Here is a 19,348-nt window from a genome sequence, read left to right as displayed (position 1 = left end):
GCTGGCTCGTCTCATCGGTCAGTGGGAAAGCTACGGACTTTGACCAATTGATGGATATTCCCGCCAGGCCCTCAAACCTCACAAACTCTCGGAGCAGCGGGTTCATGTTGTCTTTGGGGTTGACAATATACAATTCCTTGTTCCAACTTAGAGTGCCATGGGGAGCCCGCTTCACCAAATATAATTTTTAAGAAATGTTTAAGATTATTTTCAGGGGCTTTCAGTACTCTGATATAATAATTTATCAAGTCCCCCTGTAATACCAGCTCCAGGCGTTTCAAGCCTATTTCCAGCTTAGCCTGGTGTTCCTTGCCTGTCTGGGAGCCTGTAACACGGACTTGTAGGCTTTCATCTGGGCTGCCTTGATAACTTTCTCAAATGCTCCTGGGTAGGCTAGGTGGCCATACGTAATAGCGGGAATCAGTTTTGCCCTAAGTACAGTCAACATCGGTTCTATTGATGGACTAACTAGGCGATGACTAAGGCATCTAAGGGACAGGATTATTTTATCAATTCTTGGTTTTAACTCCTTTAAATGTTTGGCTGCGGTAGCCCTCTCTGACACCCATATGCCCAGATAATTATAGGATGTGGCTGTATGGATTCGGTGCTCACCCAAAGACCATGTTGCTTTTTTTTGTGATGGTATTTACCAAAGATTACTATCTTTGTCTTGCTCTCGTTGATTCGTAGGCTGTTTTCCTCGTTGTATATTGCAAGACTGTTTAATGCTCTTTGGAGCCCCACCCTGGTGTGGTCCATGACCACCGTGTCATCTGCATTCTGAAGTGTTCCCAAGACCAGCTTCCCCAGTCTCGGAGGTACCAAATTGGCATCATTCAGGGCTTGCCCCATGTCCGCTGTATACAAGTTGAAGAGTAGGGGGGCCAAGACACATCCCTGCTTTAGTACAGAATTAGTTTCAATTCTTGATGTTGTGATTGTTGGGCTTAATTTCACCTGGACCCAGGTCCCCTCATAGAGGGCTTTTATGGCTTTGAGCAGGGCTTGAGGGATCCCCCAGGATTCAAGTTTTGCCCATAGCCGACTTCTATTTACTTGATCAAAGGCCGTGGAATAGTCAATAAAACAACAAAACAGGGGCAACTTATTCCGCAAAACGGCTTGCTTCGAGAGGTAGGACAGCGTTATGATATTGTCCACGGTGGAACTATTGGCCCTAAAACCAGTCTGAGAAGGCGGGAGAATGCCGTTCTTATCCACCCAGGCCTCTAAGTACCTGAGTAATAGGCGGGCATATACCTTGGCTTCTATATCGAGAAGGGCTATGAGCCTGTAGTTAGCCGGGTTTGAGTGGTCACCCTTCTTATGTATTGGAAATAGGACAGAGCCTTTCCAAGATATAGTGGGGTGAGTATAGATGCAAAAAAGGCAGGGGCAGTGTTAAAGACGTGGCCAGGAATACCATTTGGGCCGGGGGCCCCTTCTGATCTTATGGCTCTAATGTACCTTACAGTGTCCTCCTCTGTGTATTTGACGGGCTGACTGGGCCCTATGATGACTTTCAGCGCGCTCTGAGATTTAATAGTTACAGCTGCCACCTGCGACCACTCTGAGCTGCGAGGGTCCATCTTGTTTACCCCGCAGGTGTACAGGCTCTTCACATACTGTTCCCACACAATGCCTGCAACACTGTTTTCCTTGTGCTCGCTTCTGGGGCTCAGACTATTAATGTATCGCCATAGCTTACCATTGTCTTTTTCTTTAATTAGGGAGAACACTTTAAGCCAGTTCTTTTCTGTCCACTGTCTTTTCAACTCCCAGACTTTCTTCTTGTAAGTGGCTCGCAAAACAGGGATGGAGGGCATCTGTGACCAGTGGATGCCTTTCTTTTTTGCCTTGATATCCTTGTTAAGGGCTTTTTTGCTTTGAGTCAGGCTCCGCGATTTTTGACGTCTTACCCTGGAGTGTTTTAGACAGCTTCTTGCTTGGTTGGTATTACTCAAGTTCTTCAGTAAATCCATGGTCAGTGTTTCCCAAAAATGTGTGATGTTCTTTATTTCTTGTGTATTTAGTTCTGCCTCCCTTTTAGCTACATACTCCAACAGGCTGTGACTGAGGTTGGTCGTTCATTTTATTCTTTTAAGGATAAGATGAAGTTCGTCGCCTGTGGTTGCTCCGATTATTTCCTGGGCTTTCACCTGTTCCCGCGCCAAGTTGAAAGAGGCGCATAGAGGTCTGTGGTCACTTTCATCTCTATCGTCCACAGTGAAATCACATAATTTATGGCCAGCCATTCATTGGTGAAAATATAGTCAATGGTGGAAACATTCCTGAAGGTCGTTTAGTGATCCATATGGGATGATTGGTTTTTTTGTCCCATGTGTGGATTGTAGATTAAAATTTGAGAGAAGTGAAATCAGTGGGCCCAACTACTTACTTTGGGGTGCAACATGGGTCTGACCCAGGCCTCTTATATTGAAACCTCCTGCCATTATCACATTGTGATGCTCAAAGCTTAAGAGTAGGTTTTCCAAAGTACTGGTGAGAGATTCCATGGCCTGATACTTTTGATGTTTGGTTAGGTTAATGTAACAGTTGATTAATAATAGAGGGTGGGACTCTTGTCCCGTTTTCAGCCCCTCTATTGTAATTGCTTGAAGGTCAGATGACGCCACTTTTAGTTCTCTGATTTTAAGTTTGCAAGTGTGACTTACAAAAATGGATAGGCCCCCAGACGGGCGTTCAAAGTTATTGTCATTTTATGTTTCTACTTCGCAGTGCTTAAAAGCACTGGGGCAACGCTCCTCTGCTGTAGCGGAGGAGCCGCCACTATTTACAAGGTGAGACATACACATATATGTAATCTATTAAAATACATACACTGTTATAGACATTATTGTTGTTTTTAATATCTATATGTATGTATATCATTTTACAAGGAAGCATAAACCTATATGCATACACATCTCGATACACAGCATAAACTACATACCCAGACATACATATTTTTGTCAGGTTTGAACCTATATGCAGAATCATTATTATTATTTTTATTAATATCTAAATACATTGGTATGTTCCTATAGAAAGCACAAAACAATATACATAGGTATAAGTACCTATCGATAATCATATTTACATGCCTTGACCTGTATGAAGATGTATTCTTGCACAAAGAAGCATAAACCTATATACATACATTCAGGTGCATAGAGTGATATATATATATCTATACTAATATAATAAAGAGAGAGCCCAAACCTTTGAGGCGGGTAATCTCAGGAACCACAGCACCAATCACAACACCCAATACAGCATTGGAAAGGGCAGATGCAGCAGAAGGACATAGGCTATGCAGACGCCCACCATATACATTTAAAAGGTAAAAGAACCGTGCCAGCAAAGTAGTCCCTTGAGGGCGTGTCTGCGTTGTGCTGTGGGCGTGGGCTGGGGGCGTGACAAACGCTGGGGGGTGTGTGGTACATTCCGCCCTTCATGCCATGTCTCATATCGTGTGCTAATCCCATCCTGCTCCCTTTAAATTCCCCTGCGCCCCATAATCATAACCCACCCTTACTCCTTAAAATACCCCAACACCCTTAAACACTAACCCATCTTAACCCTATAAATATACCCTGTACCCCAAAACCCAAACCTATCCCTAAACCCTAAAAATACCCCTGTACCCCAAAACCCAAACCTAGCCCTGAACCCTATAAATACCCCTGTACCTAAATACCCAAACCTACCCCTGAACCCTAAAAATATCCCTGTACCCCAAAACCCAAACCTAGCCCTGAACCCTTAAAATACCCCTGTACCCCAAAACCCAAACCTACCCCTGAACCCAAAAAATACCCCTGTGTCCCAAAACCCAAACCTAGCCCTGAACCCTAAAAATAACCCTGTACCCCAAAACCCAAACCTACCAATGAGCCCTAAAAATACCCCTATGCCCCAAAACCCAAACCTAGCCCTGAACCCTAAAAATACCCCTGTACCCCAAAACCTATACCTATCCCTAAACCCTAAAACTACCCCTGTACCCCATAACCCAAAACTATATCTGAACCCTTAAAATACCCAAACACCCCAAAACATACACCTCAGTACCCCAAAACATATACCACTATAACCATACTTACCTTATCCAAACATAAAAAGAAAACATGCTTTTACTATTCATGCAATTACAACGAATTTCGTTCTAAATGTATGCTTGGTAAAAGCATATAAATTGTAATGCCATGCGTTAGAATGGCATTGCGGAGTCATGGTACTTTCGTAATGAAAGTATAGGGAGTGATGGTATGCGGAAAGAAAGTTGCGGAATAATGGGTGTTTACCGTCCCCCGGTAAGTACATTGGTGGCACGGCGGCCCACATCTCCAGCAACATACTCCTATTTTTTCACAACCCATTTGAAAAATGCACATGTTTCTCTCATTGATGGCCAGCACCGACATACACTTTTAGACATACCTCCCGCCACAAGTTCTAGAATTGAGAACTTTAGAGCTGTGGAGCTACGTTCGAATCTCGGCATCAGCTCAACATCCTGTGATTCCAGGCCAATCGCTTTTTCTCCCCGTGCCTACCAAACATGAATGGGTTCTTCTGTAATGTAAATTGTGTTCATGCCATGTTGTCGAGTTCGGGCTATATAATATTGCAAGGAAAAATAAAGTAGGGAAACTCGAGTTCACACACTAGAACGCGCACTCTTAAGTGCATCAGCAGTGCACTGTGAATCGGAGTGTTTCATAGGCCTGTCACAGATAAGAAATGCTATCAAAACGAAATCCTACAAAACAATATACTACTGGCCGGCAGCAATTCATACCTGGACAACGTCGGGACGGGCTGCTAGTATATATATATGGACATGCATTTATTATCATATAGATAACAGATTTTTATGTTAATAATGTATTCATATATACATAGTCATATAAAACACATGTACATACACATACATAAACACATACACATCTCTATACAGAGCCTAAACACATATCAATGCATACATGCACAAAACAACTGTTGCATATCCGGAGAGGTATAGGCATGTAATGCTTAAATATATGTACATTGCAATATACATAATAGATTTCTTTTTAAATCTACACATAGATGGCTGCCACAGGGTGGATGCACAGCGGATATGCCCAGTGGGCCTGGCACTTGCACGTTGAAGGTGTGCAAAAGGTATGCCCTTATGCACCCATCTGCTCATGGACCGCGCCCAACACCAGGAACCCTGGTCCTCCCACCACTACCATGCTACAACCATCTGCGCACTCCACCCCTGCCACTACTCATGCTGTTGCCTCGCCACACAACAGTAAAGGAGTATTATCCTGCTCTACCTGCAAGTTTTATGCACTCAACACCCCACTCTCTAACACTTACTTATTCCTGCAACCACCTACACAACACTTCATGCTTGCATGCATGCTCCTCAAAACCCACTCACTTACCAAACACACCACAGAGATCTGGAGCTTGCTGCACAACAATGCCTCTGACCTACTTTTCCGCAAGAAACCTGGCTGTTCCCTGCATTGGCACTTGACATAGCCATAGTCACCATTGTTGCACGACTCGCCCTCAATGCTAACAATTACTACTTGAAGACCTGAACTTCCATCTGGAAGACCACGCCGACCCAAACTCAAGAGCACTCATTGAAGATCTTTGAAGCCTGAGCCTCACCTAATGAGTGAATGGACTTACTTATGTCGCCTGACACCTCATGGACCCTATCTTCATCAACTTCGACAACATCTGATTCAATGAGTCCACACCAGTCCACTGGACAGACCACACCCGTGTCAAGATCAGCATCCCCGACTTGGTGCAATGTTCACACACCACTGCCAGACCAGCTCACCAAAACTAGATCAGCATCACTTACAAACACCGGAACGCTGCTGTCAACCAGTGGTGGCTGGTGACATTTGAAAGTGGTGTTCCGCGAATGTTTGGTATGAGTGACCTGTGGCAAGCAAGCATAGCGTGCAAGGTCAACTGTCATAAAGGGCGTGTGGGGGGAGGCGGGTACGGGGGTTCTCCTTCTGAGAAAAATTTGAAAAAGAGTTGGAAAATGGTGCATTTTCAGCCAAATTTTAGAAAACAAGAAGGTTAATGAGGCAATTGGGAAAGTGGAGTTTTGACATCAATGAAGACAATTAATATGATAATGACGTACGTAAATTATGTGGGCGGGTTACCTAACTTATGCAGCAAGAAAAAACAAATTATACTGCATAACGCGGCACATTTTGTGATAGCATGAGTTCATTATTTTGACATTTCTACACGTTAACACTGTCTGGACAAAGGTTTCATCTTATTAGTACTAGTACCCAAATGCAGTGATATGCAACTGAAAAGTGAATTGTCAACCTTAGCGGAGTACTTTCTCCATTTTTAAAATACATCACCGTCGATATGTTAATTATTATTTTGTACATCCTTACTTTGGAGTGAAAAGTAGGCGTTCCTTTAATTAATCATATACACAGGAAATGTTGAAGCTGGGAATCTCATTTGTAATAGCTCTGCATACGAAAAAAAACGAGCACATATTTTTTGCAATAATATTGACTCGTTCGTCTTCTGTCACATTGCAGATGGGATTAAAATGCTAGCATTTATAATGTTGTAAATAAGAAGGTTTATAATATACCAACACATGGAAACTTGTTTAAAAAGACATAGCAAATGTGTACCAGAAAATAAAGTGACATTTTAATCAATTATTGCGAGACCCTTTCAATCGAGTGCAACAAGGACAAAATGCGAACTCTGCATCAATTATACATTTTAGATGGTAAAATCTGACAGTGTAATTCCTTCCCATTGCATGCCATCACATGATCTGGAATACATCATATAACCGCAGAACATGTACACATATCACATGCCACTCATTACCAATCTTTGTAGACTAACAACCAAATGACAATGAGACACACTAACAACAGCACATGCATATATACAGACCAATGCACAGGCAGACACATGCACCAATACACAGACAAATCACCATAAATTCTGGAAACTGCCATGCTCTGCCTGTATTTTTTGAAGGTAGACCTACTAATGTCATAGTAAAAAACCGGGGCATGTCTTTGTTGCAGTAACAACTGTCAAGATGCTGGGACAGTCCTTGAAATACCGGAACGTCAGGTCACCCTAATTCTAGCAAGAGTCAGAAGGCGCCATCGGCACTGCCAGTGTGTCCTTGGCACCAGGAGCTGCTCTTTCATGAGAGTGGAGAATACAAAATTTTCTAGCTATCGCGACAAGAATTTTTGATTCTATTAAGGACACGGAGGCGAGGTGTTAGACGGGGACACGGAGGGTCGGCCGAGTACAGGGGGAGAGGCCTCCGATGAGGGCCCTCTCCAGTAATCGTACAGACAAGTAACTTCCCCCCCACAGATAGACACCACACAGAGATGAGTTCTGCACACTTTTATATATATCTTGAGGCAAGGTGATAAGCGATACAGCAGGACCAGGATACGAGGATCCCGTCAATTCTAGTCTCTTTGGGGAAAAGGGTAGCGGGACAGTCTGAGTACCGGTCTGGTACAGAAGCAGCAAGAGATGGAGCTCACAATCCTCAAGCTGGAGGGTTCGCAATGAGGGGCCGCGGCAGCGTCAGCAGGCCTTGCAGATGGTTCACGATGAGGAGGGCCGCGGCAGCGCCAGCAGGCTTCGAAGATGGTTCACGATGAGAAGGGCCGCGGCAGCGCCAGCAGGCCTTGAAGTTGGTTCACGATGAGGAGGGCCGCGGCAGCGCCAGCAGGCTTCGAAGATGGTTCACGACGACGATGAGCCACGGCAGCGCCAGTAGGCCTTGAAGATGGGTTACGACGAGGATGAGCCGCGGCAGCGACAGCAGGCCTTCAAAGGTGGTTTCACGAAGAGGAGCCGCGGCAGCGCCAGCAGGCCTCCAAGGATGAGTTTGTCTCGGTGTCTCTCGACTCCAGGATACAACTGCCTTCCTGCTCTGGAGCTGCCCCAGTTATAGGTCTGGCGCCCTTTGATGTCCGGACCCTCGCACTTGGAGGTCGGGAGGTCCGGGATGAGGGAGTCCAGACACCCAGCAGGGGGGTGGAGCCAGCGCCCAGGGAGGCTGGGGGCGATCGACACCTGGCGGAGGGGAGCCATCGACACTCCTTCTCCCATTGACCTGCCAAGTGGTCTCTTCACCCCCTGGGCGGATGGTGGTGCCTCGATGTCGGGCCTGGCTGGGCCCGAGGCCGAGGTCGACCCGAGGCCACGAGGCCTGGTCATGTAGTGTCCAAGATGGCGGCTGGGCCGGAGACCGGGGTTCTGGAAGGGACCCGTGTCAGCCGATACTGTGGGGTTCAGGAGCCAATGTTCCGTCGGGGAAGCGCTGGTGGACTGCCCCGGCGGGTTGCACGGGTGGTTCTTGTCCGGGGAACAGGAGGAACAGGGGTCCGCGACCCGCTATGCGGGGAGGGAACGGCCGGCCACGAGGCCTGTCCAACACGAGGATTATGCTTTCTCATTTCTTTACTGCACAACAGCAGCCAATGAAAATGAAAGTACACAAGTAAAAAATAACATTTCTCATGAGGCTTTGAACCACGCCTCTCTTACAACAACCAATCACAATGGTATCATGTCTATAAATCCTGGAGACACTATTCCGGCCTCCTCTCTCTTTGCGCGAACAGTCAGTAACAGTCTCATCACATTGAAAAGTTTATTTCTGCAACGGAAAAAACAGATCCACCAGAAGTCTCAACGGAGAAAATCTGAACAGCAAAGCAAATCCTCCATCTGGAAGGAGCGGCAGCCAAAACCACAGGCGGTCTTCAACTCTTGTTGGAGTCGTTCCCTAGAACAGAAAAAGGAAGTTTGAGAAAACTTTCCACCACAACCTAGATCGTTGTAAGGGTGGGCAAAACTGTTAGATAAAAACCACGTAAACAACAACAGTTGCATAACAGTCCCAACGGGTGGGATAATCCTCGCCTCCGTGTCCTTAATAGAATCAAAAATTCTTGTCGCGATAGCTAGAAAATTTTGTATTCTATGGCAGGACCGGAGGCTTCTGATTATGCTGGTTCAAAGCTCACATTAAAGCTTGTCAACCACAGCATCAGAAACATGAGGAATCTGTTTGTAATAAAACACTTTAAACATTGAATCTGAGGACCAGTCAGCTGCCTTCAGAATGTCCTCCAAGCGGGAAGCCAGTAAGTAAGCCTTAGAAGCCATCGCACCCCTCGCAGAGTGTGCCCCATAAGCAGAAATATCAATGCCGGCTTCCGACATGATCCACCTAACCCATCTGGCTAAGGTAGCAGCAGCGACTGGTTTGAACGTTTTTTTAATAGAGATCAATAACTGCCCCAGGGGATCTGACTTGTGTACACTAGTACACTCCTCATAACATTTAAGACATTGAAGAACACACAGCTTGCCGTTATGAGGAAAGGCTGGATAATCAACTGAACGGGACATGGTCTTAGTACGTCTAGTAATGACAAAGGATACCCCTTGGGGTGAAAACATCCTCCCAGCTAAATCCAAAGCTCTGACATCCGAAACCCTCCAACATGAAATGAGGCACAACATAGTAAGCTTGGCAGAAAGCTGTTTCAGCGACAAATCACCATTATCGGGCCAGGATTCCAACAAATTCAGAACCTTATTAACATCCCACATGGTGGAATACCTGCGCCGGGGAGGGTTGGCCACACTCACACCTTTAAGCAACTTACACACCAAGGGATGCATCCCCACAGGTTTACCATCAATGTGGTCGTGACCAGCTGAAATAGCAGACCTGACGTTGTTAACCGACCTGTAAGCCAGGCCCGAAGTTGCGCACTCTGACAAAAAATTCAGCACCTCTGTTATATTTGATCCCACGGGATCCACCTGTTTTGAAAGGCACCAACCCACCCACTTCTTCCAAGAAGCAGTGTATCGTTTTCGGGTGGAAGGAGCCCACGCCTGCTGCATAAAGCTGGAAGCCTCTTGTGAAAGGCCTGCAAGGCGTTCATGTCTCCGGAGAGCGTCCATACCATCAATGACAGCTGGTTCTGCAGGACCAGGGGATGGCACGCTCCCACTGGGTCCTGCAGAAGCGATGGGAAGACTGGGAGTCGGAAGGGGAGGTCTATTGACAATTCCAACAGTGTGGGAAACCACAACTGAGTTGACCAATAAGGCGTCACCAACACCGCCGTCGCCTCCTGTCGGCGCAGCAACGCCGCTACTCTCGGGATCAGTGCAAACGGTGGAAACGCATAATTCCTTTGTTGCCCCCAATGGTGAAGGAACGCGTCCATCCCCAGTGCCATTGGGTCCGGTCTCCAACTGTAAAGCAGGGGAAGATGGGCATTGAGACGTGAGGCAAACAGGTCTATCCGACACGGGCCTCGTAGCGACATGATCCGGGAAAACAGCGATGGATGGAGCCTCCAATCGCTGGAGTCCCGGACAAAACGGGAATGCCAATCCGCTACTTGATTGAGTTTCCCAGGAAGGTATTCTGCCACCACAGAGATCTTGCGATCCAGGCAGAAGTGCCAGAATTCCTTCGCAATGTGCACCAACATCCGGGACCTTGTCCCGCCCAATCGATTGATGTATCGCACCGCGGAGACATTGTCCATCCGAAGGAGAATACAACAATTGCTCTTCAGCGGTGAGATAGATCTGATGGCAAAGGATCCTGCCAGAAGCTCTAGACAATTGATGTGAAGAGACAGTTCGTCTGCAGACCAAAGTCCTCCTGTGGCAAACTCGCCGCAGCGAGCGCCCCAGCCCCACTGGCTGGCGTCGGATTTCACCACCACATCCGGGGCCGCCCCGAAAATAGCTCGGCCGTTCCAGGCTGACATGTGGTCCAGCCACCACTGAAGTTCCTCCCTGGACTCGGGGGAGAGAGGGCTCAAATGATCGTAGTGAAAGTTTCTTTGCAGGTAAAAGATCTTGAGCCTCTGCAGAGCTCTGTAATGCAAAGGGCCGGGAAAAATGGCCTGAATCGACGAGGCCAGAAGGCCCACAATTCGTGCCAGAACCCTCCACGAAATCTTCTCTTTGGCCAGGGTAGCCGTAATCTCTCTCTTGATCGACCTGATCTTTGAAGGGGGAAGGAGAAGCTGGGCCGAGACCGAGTCTATCAGGAAGCCCAGGAATTCCATCTGCTGATTCGGTATCAGCATCGATTTCTTGGTGTTGATCACGAATCCCAGATTCTGCAATAAGGACGTCATCCAATCCAAATGCGTGAGAAGGAGGGACCGGTCCTGGGCCAGGATCAGCATATCATCTAGGTAGACAATCAGCCGAACTCCCATCTCCCGGAGGCGGGAGACCACCGGCTTGAGCAGTTTGGTGAACACCCAAGGGGCCGAGGACAGGCCGAAAGGGAGTACCTCGTAACGAAACCAACGCCCTTTCCAGGGGAACTGCAAAAACTTTTGATGTGATGGGCAGACTGGGACCGTCAAGTAAGCATCTTTCAGGTCCAGTCTGACCATCCAGTCGTTTTCTAAGAGAAGGTCTCGCAGAAGATGGATGCCCTCCATCTTGAAATGGCGATACGTGACAAAGGGGTTGAAATCCCTCAGATTCAGCACGAGGCGCTGACCGCCTCCTTTCTTTTGAACAAGAAAGACGTTGCTGCAGAAGCCTCCGAGAGGAAGGGTCCCACAGCAATGGCTCGTTTTGCCAAAAGCTCGTCCAGTTCTGAGTCTATAAAACTCTGTTCGAGATGGGAAAAAAGGAGAGGACGGGGGGGGGGAGGGCTGAATGGGGCAAGACACCATCTCTATCTCGTAACCCTGGACGGTCCGGAGGACCCACACATCTGAAGTGAGAACTGCCCAATTCTTGACAAATGGCGTAATCTTCCCCCTAACGGAAGTAAAGGAAGAGAGACACTTACCGGAAGATTGGTTATCGAAGTTCTTGTAGCCTCGATTGATTCCTTTGTTATAGCGGCCCCTGAAGCCGCGTGATCGGGACGGGTAAAATCCGGCTTGATCCGGTTCCTGAGTGTACCCTCTTCCCCGTCTAGGGGCGTAGCCTCTGTGAGGACTGGGATTTGAGTAGCGGCCGGTCGAGCATCCTCTGCCACGCCCGGCCCTACCAGAGACCTGCAGAACACATTTCAACGAGGCCTGAGATATGTCCAAGGAAGCAAAAGTGTTCACAAACTTGGCAATATCCTTAACAAAATTGTCCCCAAACAATTGTCCTTCCGCCAAAGGACCCGGTTCCGAGGAAGCCAATTCCACCAGTTGGGGGTCGATTCGGAGGAGGACGGATTTCCGTCGTTCAGAGGCCAGGGCGCAATTCGCGTTACCAAGCATACAAATGGCCCTCTGAGCCCAACTCGCCAGAACCTCCGGGTGTATGGCGGCACCAGTCTCTTGCGCCTGCAGGGCCAACTCCAGGATCTTGGCCAACGGGCCCGAAAGGTCGAGGACCTTATCTTGGCACGCTCTGAGCGCGCGATCAATCCCTTTCTTCGGGTCTTTCTTATACTTTTTAAGAAAAGTGGTCATGGAAGGGTCTATCTCTGGCGTGATAGCCACTTTGTGGGGTAAATCAGGCCGTGGGCATTCAGATTTGAGGCGGCAACGCACCTCTTTGTTGAATCCCTTGCGGAGATGAGTCTCCAGATAGGCCGCCACAGCAGGAGGGGGAACCCAGTCGGAAGATCTGGGGTGGACAATGTCCGTTGGGTCGCATGAAAAGGGGGTGGGGATGACCGGTGAAGTGTGCTTGCGCTTTTTAGTGCGTTTGCGTGGAGCGGCATCCGAGGAATCGGTATCGGTGCCGGTATCCATAGTGGTGATAACCAGGGGGGAGTTGGGGGGAGAGGTAACAGGCTTGTCCTGGGAACGGGACTCCTGAGACTTGTAAAGTTTTTCATACGACTGGGCATGAGGCCAGGAAAGGTCCAGAGCCGCCTTCTTAAGGGGAGGGGGGTGAAGGGGATCTTTGCCCGGAGCGGGCACCGGCTTACCCGGGACTAGCAAGTCCAACTTCTTGGCCAAAGGGGAGAGGGCCGAGGAAAGGGCTTTATCTAACTTGGCATCAAGTTTTTTGTCTATGATCTCCTCCATGGAGTCCCCTTCATAGAATTCTTGTTGGCCTTGAAAACCATACGCAGCATCCTCCTCTTCGCAGTACTCAGCGTCTGCCATCGCAACCAGGAATCCGAAATTCCAACTCTAATCCGCAGCGGGAAGCAAAAAACCAGCCCAAGCAGGGGCGTCGATGGTGGGGGGTGCCAGGCGCAGGAGCCGGAAATACTAAGAAGACAAGATCAAGGTACAGTCCCACTCTAGGACTATCGGAGGAAAAAAGAAAAAGGTCTCTGAATCTTCTGGAAGGACAAGATCAAGCAGGTAGACACCGTCGCTTGAACGAATGCAAGCTGCCAAAAGCACGGAAAAAGCCCACGGCTCCTGGCCCAAGCTGCGTCGATCCCCACTTCAGCCTGGGGCAGAGCGTCGTTCTGGCACCTTCGAGAACTGCGCATGCCAACACGGCGTGCGCGGGCTCCCCGAGACGTACGTAAGGCCTCAACGGCTCCGACGTACGCTCGTCCCCGAGGGGGGGGCTAAACTCCTCACTAATGCGGCTAGCCGAAGCGTGCGCCGCGGGCAGCGATGAATGGAATCGGGGAAGGGACGGGCCTAAGTGCGCAACACGCGCCACCAAGGGGAACGGGGAACGGAGCGAAGCTTCGGACCCAATCTAAGAGTAATACGGACGATGTATGAATAAACAATGCCAACAGCGAGCGTGAAGCGATCAATCAAATCATGCAAATATACACGAGCAATAAATCACAATAATCAATGGCATCAAACAATGCAAAAGGCCTAAGTCACAAGTGATAGGGCAAACATGAAAGGAAAAAGCACTTATCTGGGTTGCGGAGCAGCAAAGAAAGAGGAGGCCGGAATAGTGTCTCCAGGATTTATAGACATGATACCATTGTGATTGGTTGTTGTAAGAGAGGCGTGGTTCAAAGCCTCATGAGAAATGTTATTTTTTACTTGTGTACTTTCATTTTCATTGGCTGCTGTTGTTGCAGTAAAGAAATGAGAAAGCATAATCAGAAGCCTCCGGTCCTGCCATAGAATCGTCGCTCTGCTAAGAAAAACAAAGAAAATGGTAATAATGAGAGAGCGCAATTTGAATAAAAAATATATCTGTACCATATTTACAAGCCTATCGCATAAACATAGGAGTTGTAACGTGAAATAGCGTTTGTAGTATAAAGTTAGCCGATGTAACCAAAGTAATAGGAAAAGTATTTGTATTTAATCTACAATATGCATTAGAATTAGAAGGCCCGTATACATAGTGGGCTAATATAGAAATGTATAGAAATGCTTAAGAACAGTAGAACGGGCTAAACTGAATGTACGTTGCAATTATTAAATGGAGAAAGCGGCGAAATGTAAATTGAGGAAAAGTGCAGAGACTATATAGCACTGTGTAAGCACGAGAATATAAACGTTGTATTCTATGTAAAATGCATTCGCTTATAATCAAGGATTTGCTAAACTCGATTATATATATGTGTGTTAAAGGTTATACTGTGTAGAAGAGTTTGTAGGAATGTTAGAAAAGTTTGGTCATGTGTGATTTTAACCTAACTGACCAAGGGTTCGCAGGAGTGTAGTCCGCTGTATGTAATTTAGTGGGCTCACAGGAATAGTGGATAGCCTTGATCTGTACGTGCGAGCCAAGAGTCAAAGGTCTTGTTAAATTTCAAGTGACAATGCTGGACGAAGTTTATGGCTTAAAGTGAGATAAGAGACGCTTGGAATTTGGGGTCTTGTTTAGAAATGACCGTTCACAGGACCAAATGAGGTTATGATTACAATCGTAAAGAATAGAGTTCTGTTGAGGTGATAGACGTTGCTCTGAAAGTGTCAACTGGAATGTCAATGAAGTCACCAGCAAGAAGACGAAGATGGTGCCTAAGAAGCAAGGTCAACTTAACGGACGACGCGAAGAGATGAAGCTATGGAAAGACCTAGAGAATGAGATCATGTGAATGTACGTGGTGGGCGTCAAAGGGGCGTTCCATCCATACTGTGATTGTGTATTTAGGGACAGCACCCTGGGGAGGAGAAGTTAGGAGCGAGCGCAGAAGATCAGAGCGCAAGAGAGCAGTAGGCCGAGGACCCTTAGAGAGCAGATGGGTAGGCAGAGAGGGTACTGTTTCTCGACATAAGTTACCATTAGAGGCTAAGAGAGTTTGAACTTCTTTGGAAGTCAAACTGCTGACACCTTTTTTAGGTAAGGAACTTGCGAAGTAGGGATGTCACCTAGCATAGAGTAGGGACAGATTTAACTTGTTTATTCTCTTTTTGTAGATGACGCAACGGATCCACTTTGTGTCTATGCTTTTTAATCTGCTGATTTTGGAATTGATTTTAATTGTATTCTTTTGTAGACTGAGGTTCTTTAGGGAATTTATGTTCCTTCTAGTTCCTGTATATTTGTTGAATCTTATCCTGAGAGGATTGTATATGCACTTAATTCTGATTTTATATTAAACTTTTAAACTTTATCAGTCGTAAGTGGTTCTTCAGAGTTGCGTCAGTCTATGGGGTTGATTTAACCTATGCGGGGTTTGCCTTTTACTCAATGACAGAAAATAATCGATCCAAAAAGGAAGAATGAGATAGGTATCTAAGTAATCAGAAAAGGTATCAAAATCTCATTCCCCGCAGTTGGTAGCAGAGGATGGTTTTCTTCTTGAGGAAGGCAACCTAGGTTAGGTCTAGATTACCCCAAGGTCCCTAGTCATCGACAACCAGAAGAAGAATCCCTGCCGAAGAAGGTGCTGACGTCGAGAGGAAAGCAGCAGAGTCGGTCGAGAGTGAGTATAAGGGTCATGCGTTGCCAGATTGCGGTGTTTTGTGTTGTACCTGTGTTGTAATGTCAAGCGGAGTTGAATGCCTGTAGTGTGATTGAGGGAAGGTTGTGAGCACGCGCAACCGGATAAAATCTTAAGATCCAAAGAAGGGCTTAAGTGGTTCGGGTGTATCGAACACCCAGAGTAATTGTCTACCATTGTAAAGGGGGTCATGAGGTACCATTGATCGCCCGTAGGACCGATGATAGGGGGAGTGTCAGAGAGAGTGTATGAGTAACGGACGCTGGTCGTACGTTTACTGTGTGTAAGTAACCTATCAGTTAAGGCGAGCGTCTGAAGTGAGAGGAAGACGTCTCGCCAGTTGAGGTGACAATTACAGTAAGACTGTGGACGTACAGTCAGAGAAAAGTGATCGCTTGGACGGAAGTAATCATTTTTCAGTGTATGAATGAAACGCATGCAAGACCGCGAGACAAGCTGAGAAAGGAGGGGAACTGCTGCAGAGGGGACGAGTGACGTCAGCGTAGAGCCGCGCTGAGATTGGCCGGTTGGTGTAGAACCGCGCTGGGATAGGCTGATCAGCGAGAGCTGCATAGTAATTGGTGGTTTGTCATCGGGACGTAAACAAGGAAGAGAATTAAAAGGAAAATCGTAGATTCTTGAAAATGAAGTGTTTTAAGCGTTTGAGGGCGATCTTTAAGAGAGATAGAAGAAATTTGTATGCAGGGGAAGAAGCTCCACCAGAAGGCACACCAGCTTACTATATGGCAGTGAATGTAGGCTTACACTCAATACTATGGATCTCCGAGTGGAATAAGCTAACAGAAGGGAATAAGGAACTGACGTTCCCGAGATACGGAACGTTTAGGTTAGAAGTATTGAACCAACTGAAAGCGGTAATGCTCTCAACGAGACCTCTACCGAGGCCAACACAGTTCGAAGCCCTTAGTGCATGGTTTAGAGCGGCACACGAAAAGAGCTTGAATAGGCGCCAAGAAAGAGTGAGACGATCGGTAAAAGAAGTGCAGGATGCTAAATGGGACGATGAAGTTAAAAAGTGGAGGGTGCAAAAAATAGAAGCAGACAAACTGTTCACAATGCTAGAAACTACGGGAGAAAAGAAACCTCTAGAAGAAGATGAGGATAGCGAACCAGATGAGGATCTGATAGAGAGGCTACTATTAGATAGACCACCTCCGTACAACAGAGAAGCCGAAAGTCCCGAATTACAGCAAGGGGACGGAGCTAGGTGGGGGGAATATAAACCGCTCCCAGTATCAGAGTGGGATCCCAAGAAAGGTGAGGAAGTACCTCAATCTAGTCCCGTACAGAGAGTAGTAGGAAGATTCGTGGTCCAGAAGGTGCCAGAAACGCAGCATGCAAGGTCGTATCAATTGCCGGATGCTCTACAAGTACCTGTTACCGTAGAGAGGTGTGGCTCACTGGTTAGAGGCGGCAGACCCGAGTGCAGAGAACGGCCCGGGACCAGGGTTCGATTCCCGACGCGGCAATCCCTCCCACTCCGGGCTGCTCCGGAGTCAAGGAAGCAAAGGAGATACATGCCATACCAGCAGTGGCAATAGACAAATGTGCGATGAAAAGAGCACAGGGTGTGGGGGAGTGCCTCGCCTCATCCTCAGTGAGGGAGAACGGAAGACGCAGGAGTACCGAGATAGTTTTAGGTGCACTCACCATGCCCCGGGAGAAAATGTGCGACATTGGAGTCACGAGAATATAGGAAGTCGCGAAACGTCTCGCCATGCATCCGGTGATCACGGACGAGATCGCGGGAACATGGAGGACCGTGAAGGACCTTATCGTTTATTGAGCGACACCAGACAGCAAGGGAGTTGCAGTGATATAGAACAGAACGGGGGATCCTATCTTGCATCCAAAGAGACCGAGCCGAAAAGACAGAATGTAGTGATGGGGAATAGATCATTGTTCCACCATACCCCAAGGGAGGATGGGAAAGCTTGGGATCTAGAGAGGTGGGAACAAAGAGAAACAAGAAGGACGCCTCATAACTTACCTGCGCCGAGACGTAGGGCGCGTAGTGGGGGTGAGAGGGATGTAAACGAACCACCTAGGAGTGAGGTACTGAGAGCTGAGATAAAAGCAAAACGGCTTGATGTAATGAGTTTAAAATCAGATTTGGAGGACATAATAGACGGTACATTGCCAATGGAAAGGATAGAGCTGTATGAACCGGATGAAATACTGTATATGTCTAAGGATGTTACTCGGAAAGCGAGGTCAGTTCATGAAAACTTATCTAATTTGGCAAATAGGTACATGATAGACCTATCACGAACTAAAGCTTTACAGGGTAACCATAGGCTAACTTGCACGGATCAGGATTTGGATGAGCGTAGGACGATCGCGCTGAAAATACACATAAAGGAACTGATCCTGAGTATCAGATTGTGGAGGAATTTGGATAAATGGGAGGAAAGATGGTCCAAGAGGGGATCTGTCAGAAGGAGTACACTTACGAGGTCCCCGGATGGAGAGCTAATGCGAATGGAAGCTTTTCCTTTGCGAGAAATCGCGAACGGAAGCTACGTGCATGTGCCCTGGAGTAGGGGGGATTTAGCGGCATTTACCAATTCTTTCCCCAAGTTAAGAGAGAACCCCGTTGAGTGGTATAAGCAGGTAGAGAGGTTTGTGAAGATCTCTAAGGTGTTGTGGATCGATTTGAACACCCTATTTGACATTGTAGTACCCGGAGATTTGTGGACGGCATGCAAACTTAGTGTCGAATGGCCCACTTGTGAACCCGATAGGGATGCCCAGACGAATGGTCCATCAGAGAGAGTCATGGAAAAATATGAGAGGGTAATTGCATGGCTAAAAGAGAAGGTGCCGGTGCAGGACATAGACTGGGTTAAAATAGATCGAACCACTCAGGAACCTAAAGAGACCGTTCACGAGTTCTATGAGAGATTGCTGAAAGCATTCAAACAGTACAGTGGGTTGGACGTGATGAATCCCAAAGACATAGGACAGTTTGTGTCGAAGTTTGTCCTAGGATTGAGATCAGACATAAGCTTAATGATTCAACAGCATTTGATTTGTTGGCAAAACAAACCTTTAGATGAGATTCTGAGGTATGCGAGGTACTGTAGCGACGAAATAGATACCAGGCAAAGAAACTTAAGGAAAAGCTGATGTTGGTGCAGATGCAATCAGCTGGAAAGGGTGGACAGCGGCAACAGGGAACAGGAGCACTAGGAAAGAAACAGAATAATCAAAGCAGAGATGAGGAAGAAAGACCGAGACCGAGGGTAGATATCGCGACACTGAAAAAGACAACGAGATGCCATCAGTGTAACGAGGTAGGACACTGGAGACGCGAGTGTCCCTATAATGTCGAGACGGGGGAATTAGAACAGGAGGAGGATGAGGTTCAAACCAGCATGGTAAAGGGAACAGCAGTCCCGAAGGGAAAGTTTATCAAAGGGGGGACTC

Source organism: Lissotriton vulgaris, chromosome 2_1 (assembly GCF_964263255.1).
Source record: "Lissotriton vulgaris chromosome 2_1, aLisVul1.2, whole genome shotgun sequence".
NCBI classification, from domain to species: domain Eukaryota; kingdom Metazoa; phylum Chordata; class Amphibia; order Caudata; family Salamandridae; genus Lissotriton; species Lissotriton vulgaris.
This window is presented reverse-complemented; position numbering follows the sequence as displayed.